The following is a 17,870-nucleotide window of genomic DNA, read 5'->3' as shown; positions in this document are numbered from 1 at the left end:
ACATGCGGAATGGACTTAAGCAATCTGCATGCAAGCCCGATTCAAACGGTAATCGGTAAAGGGACGTCAAATCCGTTGAAGGCTGAGGATTTGCCAAAAATCTAAGTCTACGTCTGATACACGTTGCTGTTTAGTCTTTTCACAGGAAAAGATGAAGTCTACGTATTCAATATCGTAGCACTAAAAGAGTTAACTCTTTTAGCATAACGTCACATGCGGAACGGACTTAAACAATTCGCATGCTAGCCCGACTCAAACGGTAGTCGGTAAAGGCTTATCAAACCCGTTGATGGCTGAGAATTTGCTAAAAATTCTATAAATGCGAGTCATTGACGCATCAGCTTCATTAGTTGGTCTCGTGACTCAAGCATCTAACAACTTCAGGATAAGATCCATACATTCAGATGAATCAGCTTTAATAGTTGGTCCTGCAGCCCAACATTTGGGACCGCCACGCTCCATCGCCTTAAGAGCTTAAACTGTGTAAACTCCAGCAAACGTACGAGTATAAACTGTGTTAACGCCGGTCAACGCGTTACAACTAAAGTCAACGCCGGACATCGCGTTACAGTGAAGGTCGATGTTGGTCGACACATCAGCAATTTCGCCAAAATAAGGCAAAAGATGACTCCAAGGATTTTAATTACAATCAGATATGAATTCCCGACGGAGATGATCAGTTCAAAGTCAACTCAATGGCACGAGCTAAGTTCAAAAACTTACACGCCAATCTCAGTTCAAGATTTCGACAGTGATCAGACGATAAACACAGCACCGGAAGAACTTCATCTATCCGACGAAACAATGAATAGATTGAAGATTGAAGAAGTTAAGAATTGAGATAGTTCAAGGTCACTCTACGAAATTGGGGAGATGGCCTATCTTATCCAAAGCATTCCAGACTCCTCTATAAAAGAATGAGTCTGAAATACTTTGGAGGGGGTATCTGTAGGCGTCTAAAATACCTATGAGTGTCCGCACATAGCTCGAGACGGAGAGAAGACAATGAACGTCGTTATCTGAGTCTAAGAGGATTATCTGACGTTAACAAGCGCCTGAAGCAAAACAGCAAAGCGAGTAGCCTGCACGCTTATCAATCAGCTCGCACGCGTCGGTCAACACGCGTGCATTAATCAACTCGCGCGCATCAATCAACGTGCGTCCGACAATCAGTTCGCACGCGTCGGTCAACACGCGTGCATCAATCAACACGCGCGTATATCAACCAACGCAATTTTGACAGTCAATCTTGCAACGAAGCATGCAAGTCAACAAGACGGTCAAACACGTAAAACGGTCGAAAATACAAGTCCCGAAAGATTCGGCAAGGCCGACCCGCACCCTCGCGGGTCAGCGCGACCCGTCGCGCTGTTTTGACCCAAAAACTCGTTTTTCGACGGTTTTAATGGTTTTCTCGAGAATCTTTTCAGTTACAGAGGTTTCCAACTTACTTGATATCATCTACCAACGTGGTTAAGCCGTTATTGATTAAAGATAAGGTCAAATCACTTGTTCTCATCCAAATAACCGCTTCCGAAGCTTATAAATACGAGCTCGGGTCCTCCTTTCAGCGGGGGGATTAATTATCAAGAGGAGGAGGTGCTCCCGGATTTTTCAGCGAGGGTTGACAGATCTTGGCGAGTTCTTCGGCATAAAGAAGGAGAGTTCGAGAGATCTGACGCCCGTTCCCGTCCATTCCTCGAGATTAGGCTTGGTCTTAATCTCGAGAAGAGTTCTGATTTCGCTTGGTCGATCTCAGCGCTTCCATTCAAACACTACCTCGGTGAAGGCGAAGCTCTGCCAAATTTTTCATTAACCGGATCCAGATTAACGGTCATCCACGGATAAACCCCGGCACAGGCAAAGATCTCACGCAAGCAGAAGACCGATAAACGATCTCTGCGTTTGTTTGATAAAGTTGTAAACTTTTTTATTTTCATTGTGTAAGGAGATCTTAGAAAAAGATTAACTTTTTTTATTTTAATCAAGTTTATTGTAACGACTAAAGTTGTAATAGATTTGATAGCAATGAAAACAGCAACTTTCGACGCAAACAGTTGGTTACTTGGAATCCACTGGATTAAGAGTAACGAATCTTTCACATCGTCGAGTTAACATTATACTTCTGACGATCATCACCCCCACGGAGTATGAATTCAGTTTGCATCACTCCCAATTTGTCACGTTAACAATACACCTCTGACAATCTACTTATCAATCCTCTTCAATAGGATTCCTCAAAATTGCTCAAATCATATTCTTCCCCAGCAAGACTCTAATTCCTAAAATCTTGTGCAAGTCACAAGTACAAATTCCTGTCACGTTAATATCACACCTCTGATAACCAATCAACTTATTAATCCTCTTTAATAGGATGATAAGTTCACAAAGTTGCTCCAATCGCAACACAAATCCTATCACGTTAACATTAAACCTCTGACAAAATCAACTTATCAATCATCTTCGATAGGATGATAAGTCCATAAAGTTGCTCCAATCGCAACACAAATCCTGTCACGTTAACACTAAACCTCTAACAAAATCAACTTATCAATCATCTTCGATAGGATGATAAGTCCACAAAGTTGCTCCAATCGCAACACAAATCATGTCACGTTAACACTAAATCTCTGATAAAATCAACTTATCAATCATCTTCAATAGGATGATGGGTCCTCAAAGTTGCTCCAATCGTAACATAAATTCTCGTCATGTTAACACCAAACCTCTGAAAAAATCCACTTATCGACTCTCTCTAATAGAGCGATAGGTACTCAAAATTGCCACGATCGTGATATTCTTCTTGTCACGTTAATATCACACCTCTGATAAAATCAACTTATCGACTTTCCTCAATAGAGCGATAGGTCCACATACCCGTCAAGTTAACATCACACCTCTGACGACCGAACTAACTTATCGACTCTCTTCAATAGAGCGATAGGCCCGTAAAATACTGTTAGGTTAACATCACACCTCTAACGGTCAAACCCCCAATGAACTTGTTAATCCTTTTGTTCGACAAGAAAATTTCTGAATTTCACTCTAAGTGAAAAATTCATGCCAAGTTAATACTACACCTCTGGCACTTCTAATTTTCTTTTAGTGTTTCATGTGAAAACATAACACAGAAAGAAACAATAACAAAAGTCTACGTATTCAACATCGTAGCACCAAAAATTCATGTCTTTCACGTATGGGGGACTTTTTCTCAATCCCTAATTAGAGATAAGTCTATGCCTAACACGCATTGCCGGTTAGTCTTTTCCTCGTAAAAATAACAAAGTCTATGTATTCAAAATCATAGCATCAAGTCTAAGAGGGTTCATTCTCTTAGCACAACGTTACATATGGAACAGACTTAGACAATCCACATGCTAGCCCAGCTCAAACGGTAGTCGGTAAAGGCTTATCAAATCCGTTGACGACTGAGGGTTTGCCAAAAATCCTACGCATGTTTGAAGGCCCATCAACTTAGTGGATATAAACTGAAACTTGAATCAGATGAGCTAAAGACAAGTCTCAAATACTTAGTCAAAAATGCATGAGAGACACCTCCGCGTCTCAAGTCGAAACGTCAAGGTCAGACCCCTGTTGCAAACACCAAAACGCTGAGGTCACACCCGTGTTCCAAATTCAAAATGCAAGGGTGAGACCCGCGCCTCAAGTTCAAAACATAGGGGTCCACCCCCGCATTCCAGAAGCAGGATTATGACGCATACTTTCATACAGGATCGCGCGTGTCAAATCCTTTCAACCAAGGTGCTTTCGAAGCGAGTGCAAAGAACAACTCCTTTATGACAAGAAATCAACAGCTCCAAGATCAGAGTTGAGATCCAAAGTATTCTGAAAATTCGTCCCGGTCAACCGCTAACTTTCAAAAACTTTGGAGGGGGTTCTGTAGGCTGTCTAAAAATCATAACAGATAGCCAATCCCCATCAAACACCAATGATGGAAGTTACAATCTGACGACTTCTAGAATGTTACAATTTGAAGACTTTCATGTGGATCGATGAAGGTTACAATCTGACGACCTTCGCAACAACTGATGAAAGCTCTAATCAACAGCCTTCACAATCAACATCGGGAGTTACAATCTGACGACTCTCACATTTTCAAGGAGGCAAGATGAAGATTACAAGATGACGATCTTTGCAATGCTCTAACAAAAGAGACTACAAATCGACGATCTCTTCAAATCAAAACGCAGATATCTCTCAAACCGTAAAGAATTTGGCAAAACTGATGGAGCAAACCGAACCCTATGGGGTCGGTTTGGTCAGCTCCGTCTCGTTGAGATAGCCGATTTTTATATATAATTCGTCTAATTCCGACTTACGGTTTAAAAGTTATGACATGTTCTTCGCAGCAAGTTATGTTCTGAAGTCCGTCTGCATGACTGGACTTTGTCAGAACATTGGACTTAGCCTGAATCTCGCCAAGCCCGTCTAAGGTTCGCCTCTGCATTACAGAGTCAAAACGCAAAGTTCGTGGACTTAAAATGCAGAGTTCAACTCTGCGTCCAACAACAAAAACGCACAGTTAATGCGGAGCCTAACTCTGCGTCCCAGGTCCAGAGACGCACAGTTAATGCAGAACCCAACTCTGCGTCCCGGGTCTAGAGACGCACAGTTAATGCAGAACCCAACTCTACGTCCTAGGTCCAGAGACGCACAGTTAATGCAGAACCCAACTCTGCGTCCCAGGTCCAGAGACGCACAGTTTATGTAAAACCCAACTCTGCGTCCTACGTCTAAAACACAGAGTTTATCTCTGCGCTGCGCAACCTGTGCGTTTTCAGCCTAAAACAGGCCCAATTCTGCGTTTCATGTCCAGAAACGCACAGTTCGGGCCTAGAATATTGTTTTCAGTGTTTGACTCATTCAAGCACGATTTGAACGGTTCCAGAACCGTTTTCTCCCCAAGATTTAAGGGGATCACTACCCTATCATGGAGAGATTTATGGGGGGCAGTTACACTCCATTAAACCCTCATTAAGGAGAGATTTAAAGGGGCGGTTACACCCCTAAATCCCCTATAAATAGTGGGAAACTCAATTGAGTTGAGGCTGGCTTTTGGGATCTTGGATCTGGGAATTTTGGAGATCAAAAGGCCCTCTTTTAGAGATCGGCTGGACTTCTTCAGATCTTCTTGGAGCTTTGGAGATCATCAACTTGAAGAAACTCTTGAGTCATCTTGGAAGACTTTTAGTGAACCCTTTGAGATTATTCGGCTTGGCTTGGCTTGTGAACTCTTTCTAAGAGTTCTTCTCAACTCGATCAGAGTTCAAAACTTGCTATGCAAGTTCTTCTAAAACTCGCTCTGAGTTATTAACTCGTTAAGAGTTATTTTCAAAACTTGCTCTACAAGTTCTTCTAAAACTCGCTCTGAGTTATTAACTCGTTAAGAGTTATTTTTAAACTTATCACGCAAGTTCTCCACAACGTCAAATCATGAGGAGAAGATATCGTTCCAGTGAATCAAGACGTTCGGATCGTCAACGGAGAGCAAACTCGACGCAAGCATTTGAGGGAGGCACTCCATCGCCACCGTGAAGAACCCAGAATTAAACAAATGGGAGAATCCAGATCATTCTCTTCTCTTTTGTAATCAGGAAATCCAATTGTAATTAAGATCGAGAGAAAACAAATCAAATTTCTTTCATTCTTTTTACTACAAATTTTCCAACAAACAATAGGCGCTATCATTTCTCCATCCCCTATACTATTTATGATATATCAGGCCACGTCGGCTTCGTGTGCCACCCGTCACATCCCATTAATGGCAAAAAGACAGCACTCATCACGTAGCCGATCCACGACCGACACCTGTAAAGTAGATGCTAACTCAGTCGTCAGCTCAGACTCAGCCAAAAAGACTAGACTACCCCTCTTGCTTGGCTATTAAAAGGAAAACTATTCTAGATACAAGGGTAAGCAATTTCTTAGCATCTTTCTCCAATCCACTGTATTTTTCTCATATTCTCACTCAAGCCCCTAGTTGAATTGATTGTCAGAGGAACAAAGTAGGAACTAGTCCTCGTCCTCTTACGAGTTGTTACGCGTGCAGGGACGAATAGCCCAACTCCAAATTAAATATTCGGAAAAACGAGCGGCCCCCATATCAACCCAATTCTTACGCTCCTCCTCTTTTAATTATGTGATTTAAACTATCAACAATATAGATGGAAAAAGCCAAAATAATTTCAGATTTCCAAACAAGATTAAAATAGAAAATTTCCCGATGAGTATATTAACTGGTAATGTCCCGTTCGGGCAACTGATAATCGCAAAGTAGGTCTCAACTACGCGAACGAATGAGAGCTTGGAGTCATGCTCTAACATAATATGTCCAAAATTCACAAATACGTGTTTCATCCTTCATGTATGGCAGAAACATGGTCAACTGCGTAAATCATCTAAGTCTGGTGATATCCACTATCTCAACACATCATTAGCATCATCACAAACATACCAAAATTCAGAAAACATGCCATAAGCATTAAGCATAATGAAATACAAATTTTCAGGAAAACTAGCTTTTAGAAGTTTTTAGAAAATCCTAAAACTTCTTCAAATCCCAAGCTATCTACAAATATTCTTAGGTATAGTAATCCCCACTCTCTGGAATCACATGAAGAAGATTAAACTAAAATCAAAAGTCTAGAATAAATATAATATGCTCAAAGATAGAAATCACCCAGTTTTAAGGTTCATCAGCTCTCATACATGCATGAGGGTCGAGGCTAGGCTGATATACCACGTGACCTAGAGATTCAGTCAGCTGTTTGACTGAGCCCAACCCCGATGCAGCAACAATTCTCAGTTGGTCAGCGTCGACGTTGCACCTGGCAGATTCTAGTTTTTGGCAAACTTATTGATTTCTACCACTTCAAATCTCGGTTTTTCCTCATTCCAAAGATTACTCATTTCTTAGAATCATAATAGGAACTATTTACTATTAGTTTGAGATGAAACCATCAAGAATCTATCAAGTGTCGCGCGCCTATGCGGAAGCGTTGCACGCACACACAACGAACTTGTGATCACGGAAGAAGAAAGCCACACTCTTGCACAAATCAAGCCAATTACGACAAATCAAACCAAATACAGAGATATACGTGGTTCGGCAACTTGCCTACGTCCACGGGGAGAGGATGGGAAGATTTCACTAATTCAAGGAGAGTACAAAGGATTACAAAACTCTCAAACTAACCCTCAACCAAAGATCTCACCTTGCTCACAATATCTCCCTCTCACAATGCTCAAAAGATTCCTCAATCTCTGATAAAAAACCCTAACAAATCGTTTCCCTATTTATATCAAAACAAAAACCCAATCAGACTGCAAACAAGAAACCTGATTATGCAAAAAACCCATCGTAAGTCGACTTAATAGAGAGCATAAGTCGACTTGGCAGAGAGAAAAACAGCAATTGGAGCACACTTCGTAAGTCGACTTATCAAGCCTGATAAGTCGACTTGGCAGAGAGAAAAAAAAACACAACTGTAGTGCAGATCGTAAGTCGACTTGTGCACACTGACAAGTCGACTTACCATAAGTCGACTTAGCCTTGTGCATGAGTCGACTTATACCAGAAAATCTGGTTTTTCTGATTTCTCCACAATTCTCCACCTCGGTGAATTTTGTCAAAACTGAGCCGACACCAAACCAAGAGCATCAATGTGTCGTCTCTCCAAATACGACTGCACCACCATGGTTGCCTACGTACCCCCTCTCCCAAGGGATCAAGTCGCCCGTAGTTCATCCAAATGGCCGCCAACGGCCTCAACAATCACAAATATTCAACAAGTTTCTGCAATGATCAAACTTGTTGCTCGGAACCACCTTTGTGAGCATATCCGTCGGATTATTCTTCGTGTGGACCTTCACAATCTCCACATCGCCATCTTCAAGAACATCTCGAACGAAGTGATAACGAACATCAATGTGCTTCGTCCGCGCATGAAAAACCTGATTCCTCGCCAAATAGATAGTACTCATGCTATCATAATGAATAGTGACGGACCTCTGCGATATACCAAGTTCCTCCAAAAGTCCTTGAAGCCAAATAACTTCCTTCACAGCCTCCGTAACTGCCATATACTCTGCCTCCATCGTAGACAAAGCCACCGTAGACTGTAAGATTTCTCAATGTTGTTGTGATTTCTAATAGAATCCTGATTGTATTAATTAGAAAGGCTGCGGGGTTTTTAAAAGTCTTGGACCATGATTTTGACTACAATTTGGGATTTCTAGCTAATAGAATCAGGATTAGCTAGGGAGTCTCCATAATTTTTCTTTTATTAGAACCGGAGGAAAGTTCCAATTAGAATCCTGATCGTATTAGAAGTTGGATTAGTTCTCTCTCTCTCTATATATATATATATATCGACCCATAGCTAGTCAGCAAGAGAGAGAGAGAGAGAGAGAGGGAACTAGTTTTCTTGAGCTTCTGATCGATAATCGATTTTCAAAACTAGCTCCCAACTGCGCTCGCATATGGAGTCTTCGACATCAACTCACGATCTTCAACTGACTTCGGTGAAAAGCCAGCTGAAAGTTTCAAATGGGCTCCCAACGGTACACAAACTGGCTTCGTATCCATGCTAATATGGAATCGCTGTAGAACCTTCTTCAAATAAGCCACCACTGCTTCAAACCGTATAACGATTTCTTTAACCTACAAACCAACTTATCTTTCCCTGTAGCTCGGAATCCCAATGGCTGAGTCATATATATTTCTTCATTAAGATCACCATGAAGAAATATCGTCTTCACATCCAACTGATCTAACTCTAATCCATATTGTGCCACCAAAGCTAGCATAATCCGAATCGAAGAGTGCTTCACCACCGGAGAGAAAACCTCATTGTAATCAATACCTTCCTCCTGTGCATAGCCCTTCACAACCAACCTAGCCTTGAATCTCACTGGAGTGCCCTCAATGCCCTCCTTCTTCGTGTACACCCACTTGCACCCAATCGCCTTCCGCCCCTTTGGAAGCTCAACAAGCTCCCACGTATCGTTCTTATGAAGGGACTCCATCTCCTCCTGCATAGCCACCTGCCACGAATCAGCCTCCGAACTCTGCTCGGACTCTCTGAATGTAGTAGGCACCATCTCATCGATACTCTCCATCGGAAGTGCATATGCAACTGTGTCGGCATACCGTGCTGGCACCCGTATGTCTCTCCTCTGTCTCCGTGCCGTAATAGAATCCTGAACCTGAGCCGTCGGTCCCTGATCCTGCTCATGAGTACCCGTATCTTCCGCATCACCGTCGTGCTCGCCTGGCGTCACCTCAGTCGGCACTCTAATGGATACTACACTATCTGGACTCTGTGGAGCTGCATCAATCTCCACCACCTACGATATCTCCTCTGTCGGGTCGCTCTCCATGATGAGAGCTGGGAAGCTTTAAGATAGAAGCCTCATCGAATGTGACGTCCCTACTCAACACAATCTTCTTATCAACTAGATCCCAAAGCTTGTATCCCTTGACACCACACTTGAATCCTACAAATATGGCCTTCCTAGCTCGAGGTTCTAACTTATTAGTTTTAACATGATAATATGCAGGGCAACCAAATACCTTAAGCTGGTCATAGTCATGTGCTGTCTCTCCCGACCACATCTCTATAGGGGTCTTCTCCAAACCACTATGTACCAAAAGATAATATGAAGGCAGCCTATTAATGAGGTGGCTAGCATAAGAAAGTGCCTCAGCCCAAAAGATCTTCTCCAAACCACTATGTACCAATAAACATCGAATCTTCTCCAGCAAAGACCGATTCAATCTCTCCGCCACCCCATTCTGCTACGGTGTATGACTAACTGTGAAGTGCCTCTCTATGCCCTCGTCTCGACATAGCTGCTGAAAGGGGTCTGAGGTATCCTCGCCGCCGTTGTCGGATCGCAACGTCTTGATCTTTCTCCCAGTCTGCAGTTCCAATCTCTTCTTCCACTCCACAAACAAATCTAGGACTTCACTCTTATGCTTTATGGTGTACACCCAACAACGCCTAGAATAGTAATCAACAAATGTGACGAACCAATGTCGAAGTCTGCAGTGACTTCAATAGCCCCTGCTTGCACAAAGCCTGCAGTGACTTCTCTCCTGTGTGCCCTAATCTGTAATGCCAAAGTCTGCTCATGTCCGCCTCTGAAATAGCCGAAGCAACCTGGCCAATCTCGGTGCTCCCCTTCAGATAGTATAAATTATGACTGCGGACTCCCTTCATCACCACTAAAGATCCCTTAGTAACCTTCGCTACAGAGATAGTATAAATTATGACTGCGGACTCCCTTCATCACCACTAAAGATCCCTTAGTAACCTTCGCTACAACATCCTCAAAGGTCACCCTGAATCCCTTCGCCTTCAAAGCCCCAACTGAGATAAAATTCTTCTTAAGTTGAGGAACGAATCTCACCTCCTTCAACTCACAGACTACTCCATCGTGCATCCGAATCCTCACAGTACCTATCCCACAAACACCACAGGATTGATCATTTCCCATGACAACAACACCCCCATCGAGTCTCTCAAATGATGAAAACCAATCTCGCCTAGGAGTCACATGATAAGTAGCGCCAGAATCAAGCATCCACTCCGATGCATCCAAATGGTTCACCTCCGGAGTAATCAAAAGAGAAAAGCTCGAATCATCGGAATCATCGCCTTTCGCAACATTCACCTCATTGGCCTTCGGGCCCTTATTCTTGCTATTCTCCTTTTCTTTGACTTTCGGGCAGTCTCTCTTCCAATATCTCTGTTCTTTGCAGAATGCACATTGGTTCTTTACAAGCTGGTGACAACCTCTTGACTTTGACCTCCCTCTATTTCCACCTTTCTGATATGAGCTTCTACCTCTCGCCGACAAGGCCTCTCCTGAAGTACTAGCGCGGGAAGTCTCCTTATCCTTCCTCCTCAAATCATAGTTCGTCAATGCGTTAGTCACTTCACTATAAGTGATAGAAGATCTCCCGTTCAGCAACGTAAGCACGAAGGTATCATACTCCTCATCCGGTAAGGAGCCCAAAAGAATAATAGCCTTGTACTCATCTGTGATCTTCTCATCCACGTTCGCCAAGTCCGACAACAACTTAGTGTAGTTGTTCACATGAGCCGCAAGCGAGGTGCCTCTGGACATCTGAAATCTGAATAATCTTCGCAGCAAGCGCAACTTGTTCTCAACACTCTTCGTGAGATACTTGTTGTTGAGAATCTCCCACATCTTCATTGCAGACGTCACCCCAATCACATCGTATTTCAGCTCCTGTTCCAAACAGGACCTGATCACCCCGTAAGCATTTCGATTCATCTTTTCCCATATCGCCTCTTCATATTTAGGTGGCCTCACATCGACCATGATGGTCTCCTCCAGATTTTGAGCATTGAGCGCATCCTGTACGTCGCTCATCCACAAACCAAAATTGATCTTGCCGTCATATTTCACTACACTAATCTTAGTGTTCTGAAAACCCACTTGAACTGTGCCTGTCATCTTGCTGCTTTCACCAATTACTTCACCCATAATCACAACTTCCAAATTGTAGAGAAAGATCCAAACTTTGAAAAGAATAAGAAATTACCCAACTGAACCCTAGATTGGATTCCAAATAGAACTCCTAACCACACGAGGAAAGCGAGATCTTCAACGGCAACTTCAAACCCTAACTCCACCAAAGCCTAGAACTCCAAGAACCAAGCTTCCAACTGAATCTTCCTCCACCTAATCCAAAACCCTAGATCTGAATCTGAGCTCTGATACCACTTGTCGCGCGCCTATGCGGAAGCGTTGCACGCACACACAACGAACTTGTGATCACGGAAGAAGAAAGCCACACTCTTGCACAAATCAAGCCAATTACGACAAATCAAACCACAGAGATATACGTGGTTCGACAACTTGCCTACGTCCACGGGGAGAGGATGGGGAGATTTCACTAATTCAAGGAGAGTACAAAGGATTACAAAACTCTCAAACTAACCCTCAACCAAAGATCTCACCTTGCTCACAATATCTCCCTCTCACAATGCTCAAAAGATTCCTCAATCTCTGATAAAAAACCCTAACAAATCGTTTTCCTATTTATATCAAAACAAAAACCCAATCAGACTGCAAACAGGAAACCTGATTATGCAAAAAACCCATCGTAAGTGGACTTAACAAAGAGCATAAGTCGACTTGGCAGAGAGAAAAATAGCAACTGGAGCACACTTTGTAAGTCGACTTATCAGGCCTGATAAGTCGACTTATCAGGCCTGATAAGTCGACTTGGCAGAGAGAAAAAAAAACACAACTCCAGTGCAGATCGTAAGTCGACTTGTGCACACTGACAAGTCGACTTACCATAAGTCGACTTAGCCTTGTGCATGAGTCGACTTATACCAGAAAATCTGGTTTTTCTGATTTCTCCACATCAAGAACATCTACTATTTCGGCATTATCAATAAGTATAAGTTTTTATAGTAAAAATAGTTAGATCCGAGCATATCCATAATCAAACAGGCAACAACATATTACAATTAATCAAAAACATGACCAAGATCACTGATTTAAACAAGGAAGTGAAGGGATGCTTACCTTGGGAGATATCGGTGGAAAATTTGGTCTTTTCTTCGGCATTTCGAGCAAGACTTCACCTTGGATCTAAGATAGAATGATCAAAGGTGTTGACCAGAGATTGATATAAAGGAGAGGGGAGCACAAAAACTTATCTTAGAAGGGAAAGGTCATAGCTTGGATGGGACCTCTAGATGGAATTCTACTCTCATCTCTCTCCTCATCATAGCTTGGGCTGGCCCAGTTTATTTTCTTTTTTAAAAATTCCATTTAAAATTTAAATTATACGAAAAAACAAAAAAATTAATAAAAAATAATAATTTTATTAATCACTTAAAATGACATAAATTATAAATAAAAAATTATAAAAATAAATTTTTTATTAATAATTAATAAATCATTTATAAATTACAAGTATAAATTTATTTTGGAATTCATCGCATCACAATAGATAAGTACATCCCAACTAGGTTTTTTTAAATTTCTTTTCTTTTCTTTTTTTTTTTTGATAAAAAAATGCTAAAAATTAGTTTAACATTATTATATTTTATATAATTATGTATTAGTATATACTTACAAATTATTATGTAACTATATATTATATATACATATATTATATGTAAATATATTGTATATATTTATAAATAAGTTATAACTTGAAAGAGAGAGAATCGCATGAGTAGCCGTTGCCCGTTAGGCCAATGAGGAAGAAGTAGCCGTTGTAATATACTATACTTATATATACTTATATATTAAGAGAGAGAGTATACACACACACACACATATTATACATATACTAGTTTCAGGCCTGTGCGATGCACGGATTTATTTAATATACAAAAATAGATGTTGCAAAAAAATACAAAATAAAACAGTAATAATATATAATTAGTCAGAAATGATACAACCTAAGCTGCATATATGTTTGACTTACTATTAAACTGCAAAAAAGAATTAAAATATAATTTCCCTATTATCATAACAAAATAGATATGTCTCATGTCTATATGATTAATGTTATAATATTTTGCTATACCAAGTAATTAACATGCAACATAAAGTTTAGCTCCAAAAGAAATATTTAAAGCACCTAGAGATACATGTCAAGTATATATATCTATGAATCAAGACAATAATTATCAATATATTAATAAACAAAATATCTATCATAATCATATCAAGTAGCTAGGTTTCTCAACGCAAAACAACCAAAAAAATGTAGTGCATATAAAAGTTTACTAAATAAGGTTTTAGACCAAAATACTAAATATAAGTTTTAGACATCATGAATCAGATATAGATTTATCAAAAAGGAGCTTGAACTCTCTGTAGAATATTCTCATTCTCTTTTTCAATCTTGATCTGTTTTTTGCTTTTTGTTGCTAGACATTTGTGGAGAAATCAAGTCTACTGAAACTGAGTGCTCGACATCAGATTCCAACAAATTTCTCTTGCAAGGAGTAATGCTATCCGATGAACAAATTTCAACTTCATTATCACCAGTGACCAATAGCAAGCCCTGTGTTTCAGTATAACATGATAGTTAGCATGTTAATGAGGTGGCAGGAAAAGATTGTTGTACAATTAATGTGAAGAATTATGAAATCAATAGTAAAGTGAAAAGAAATAAGCAATCCAAAGTGATAATGGTGAAAGTTGTAGCAACAAAAGATACTGCTCAAAAGATATAAAAGAATTTGGTATTACATTTAGAAGGATTACTATGACAACCTATAATCAGAAATCTTCTCGGTGAATTCCAATATTTACGCTAGCTACTTCTCTCAATTAATCTATGGTTAACTTTTTCATGATCAAGTAAATGCATGGTTCAATTAAGTATTTAAAAATTTTTAATTTGTACATCAAGGAGAAGGTAGTGGAAATTTTTGATGCAAAGTGTCAAAAGTTAATTAGAAACTTCACGGGATTGATAATGGGTCATTGACAAATAGAACACAAGACAATGCAGCAAGACTATACATGAGGCGTTGTGATCTATGTTTATATTGTCAATATATTTACTCAATGTCAAATTTCTATTGCTGATGATTCTCATTGTTTTGCAGGACATTGATATGTATAAACTTTGCAATCAGGCAACATGCAAACGACGCAGACTAATAGATTGTAATAACATTCATATCCAAAACCTCTTGTGTAGACATGACAAACTACTGGATATGTAATTTCATAATAAAGATGGTAAATAACAATGAAGATAATATCAAAGGCTAGACTTAAGAAGAAATTTTAGAATTACCTGATGTAGTGAGATAAAGTTTTCTTGAGTGAATTATGAATGTAAGTGTGTTATAGTGGGAACTTGGAGGGAGAAAACATGATTTTGGAGGGAGAATAAATAATTTCATTACAATAGTTGTATTTGAATTTTAAATAGATGGTAAAAGACATCTGAGGGGATGAAAACTAGTATTTTAATCTTTACTTTTTGAATTAAACCGCTCAATTTGTAGCTAACACTAATAGAAGGATTTCCACATATTTGTACCCCGTTCCAAGCAGGACCCTCGCCTCTTTTCTACCATTGCACTTGGAACATCCCTCCTCTTAGTTTTATACATATTATTATTGTACAATTAAAATTATAAAGCATATTAAACTATATGTTTAAACAAATTTCCCATATGTACATAAAGTTGCTATAAATTATTCCCTTGTGCTGATAGACACCCAAGTCTATTGTGACTTATTGCCTAGTTTTAGAGTCATGGCTCCAAAAGATAAACATCTAAATGTCCTAAAGATATGACATACAACAGGGCAATAGATGAGTTAGTTGAAGCCATTGAGGATAAAAGACTGCAACATCAGGTTTCAAAGTCATGGCTCCAAAGAAAGACAATTATGTTTAAGGAATACAAAGAGTGATATTATATTGCAAAAAGTACATGATCAAGGACAGGTAGTACAAAGAGTGATATTAAATTGCAAAATAATGCAACCAATTTGCAAGGAATAGGCCAAGCCGCCAAAGCCAAAAGAAGAAAATCTAAAATTTAGATATTTTAAATATGTAGTAATTATATTAGAAAAAGAACAACGTTAAAAGACAGAGTTGTTAATTAACATAACTAAATAAAAGTTATTATGATATTATTATTCTAAGAATAATAAGAGCATCTCCAACCATACCCTCCAAATTTGGCCCTCCAAATTGGAATATTCTAGGAATATTCCAATTTGGAGGGTGAAATTTGGAGGGTTGCTCCAACCCACACTCTCCAAATGTTTTTTTTTTTATTTTTTTTGTCAAAAAAGCCATATAAATTAAAGAATGTTGGATATAGTTTACGTTAATAATTTCATTGTTAATAATTTATTTGGGAAAAAAAATTTATAACATTATAAAGGTGTCGATGAGAGCTTTAAAATGAACCCAATATTAATACTGCAATAGGAAGATTCAAGATAGGGAAGCTCATTTTATGCTTTGAAACGCACTAATTGAACATTTATGGCAGAAGCACGGCAACGAAGGAATGTAATTTAAATATTATAATTTATGCTTGTACTTTTTTATGGAGCGAGTTAAATAGATCCCCGTATTTAAAATTTCATGTCTGATACTTATTTATTTAATTTAAAAATTAATAATTTTATAATAATACTAAAATAAATTAATCTTAGTTTCATTTTAAAGATCTCAACGAGCCCTTTCCAAATATATAATGATTTCTAAATATTAGATTAATAATTTTTAACTATATTTATTTGAAATTAAACATCTAATTTAAATTACTAAGAAAGATGGCAAAGTGGTAAATTTTAAGAAATCAAATAGTGAAAAATGGCAAAATTGTAAATAAAAAATCATGAATAGGGTTATGGAGAGACCCTCCAAAATTTCTCCCCACCCTCTAAATTTGGAGGGTCAAATTTGAAGATCTCCAAATTTGGAGAGTGGTTGGAGAGGTTCCACTCTCCAAATTTGGAGATTTTGGAGATTTGGAGGGTGGTTGGAGATGGTCTAAGAAACCATGGGTATCTAAATATTTGATTCATTCTAATTTCAACTTCTACTTGGAAAACTTCTACATGGAAAACAACATAAACCTGATTTGAGAAGGATGTGGTCAGATTGATGAGAAGACCATGAAGCCTAAAAACCAAAACCTGGACAACAAAAAAAGGAATAACATTCGTATCAGGATTAAATTAGCACATAAATAATGGTAAAAATATATAAAATTATGGAATATATATCACAGATCAATTGGATTGCTCACAGATCCAATCATAATTGAACAAATCATATCTTTGTGATCAATCTATAGCTAAATTAAACAATTATCGTGGTCAACTACAACATTCTTGAACAAAGTGCGTATCAATTATGCTCATTTCTACATAAAAGTAACGAATGTCCGAAGAAGGGGGAAATGAACAGAGGGTCACATGTAAGCCTAAATAGCATGACATTGGTCCAGAAAACAATTATTGTGAAACTTAATAAATATTGAGCTAAACATTCAAATGGTGATAAATAAAGATGCAAACAGTTACCTCTTTGCTATATAATGATGTAGATGGTTCAATACGATGACTTCTAACATTTTACCATTTACTTCAAGAAAAAAACGACAATCATATTATACTTGAACAAAATACAGCAATATATCTTTTTCCCTTCAGAAGCTATCGACATTGCTTCATGGTAAAAAGAAGGCATAAGGGTCGCTTTGAAATTAAGGGTTCTCCGAAACTGCTTTATAGCTGCTTCTGTCTGTTCCTGAATATTCAAAGACACCATTCATTAATAAAAACGCTGAATGAAAACAATGGACGAAACAATTCAAACAACTAACAAAAATGAACCTGATAGATATAAAAACATCAAGTAGCTAATTGTATGTTGATAATATAGAACAAAACTGGTGCAAAATGAGAAAAGACCTATGTTCTAGCTTGAATCTCACTCATTTCAGCAACGTTTGCATGAAGCGTCTCCCCCAACTTCATGTAACACTGAAGCACATAAAACAGCTTACACATAAGCCAATTATATTACTATAAATTGGCAAGCTTAAAGTCAAAATTATGACAACTTATTTCCTTGCCTCTTTTCTTTTCCAGCCCTTTCATCACTTTTAAACTAAAGATTACACCACTTTGCTTTGTTTCTTCCTTAGCAGAAACAGGAACATGCTTAGACCTACATGAATAGGAGTTAATGTAGAATTTCTAGTTATAAACAAATAGGGTGTTTTGATGTTTACTGACCTGCTCACAGGTCGGCGTACAACCATTTTACTTTTTCTAGAAACTAAATGAGATAT

General features: G+C 38.8%; 1 long non-coding RNA gene across 1 annotated transcript; it reads right to left on the bottom strand.

The window, feature by feature from the left end:
• Positions 13,704-17,565, bottom strand: LOC109825980. Its single transcript, XR_002243150.1, has 3 exons — positions 17,488-17,565; positions 16,648-17,323; positions 13,704-14,089 (listed from the first exon to the last, which is right to left on the bottom strand). It is a non-coding gene; the product is annotated as an uncharacterized LOC109825980 (long non-coding RNA).

This window comes from Asparagus officinalis, chromosome 10 (assembly GCF_001876935.1).
Source record: "Asparagus officinalis chromosome 10, Aspof.V1, whole genome shotgun sequence".
Taxonomy (NCBI): Eukaryota; Viridiplantae; Streptophyta; class Magnoliopsida; order Asparagales; family Asparagaceae; genus Asparagus; species Asparagus officinalis.
Note: the sequence above shows the minus strand (reverse complement) of the source record. Positions and strands in the feature narration are given on the sequence as shown.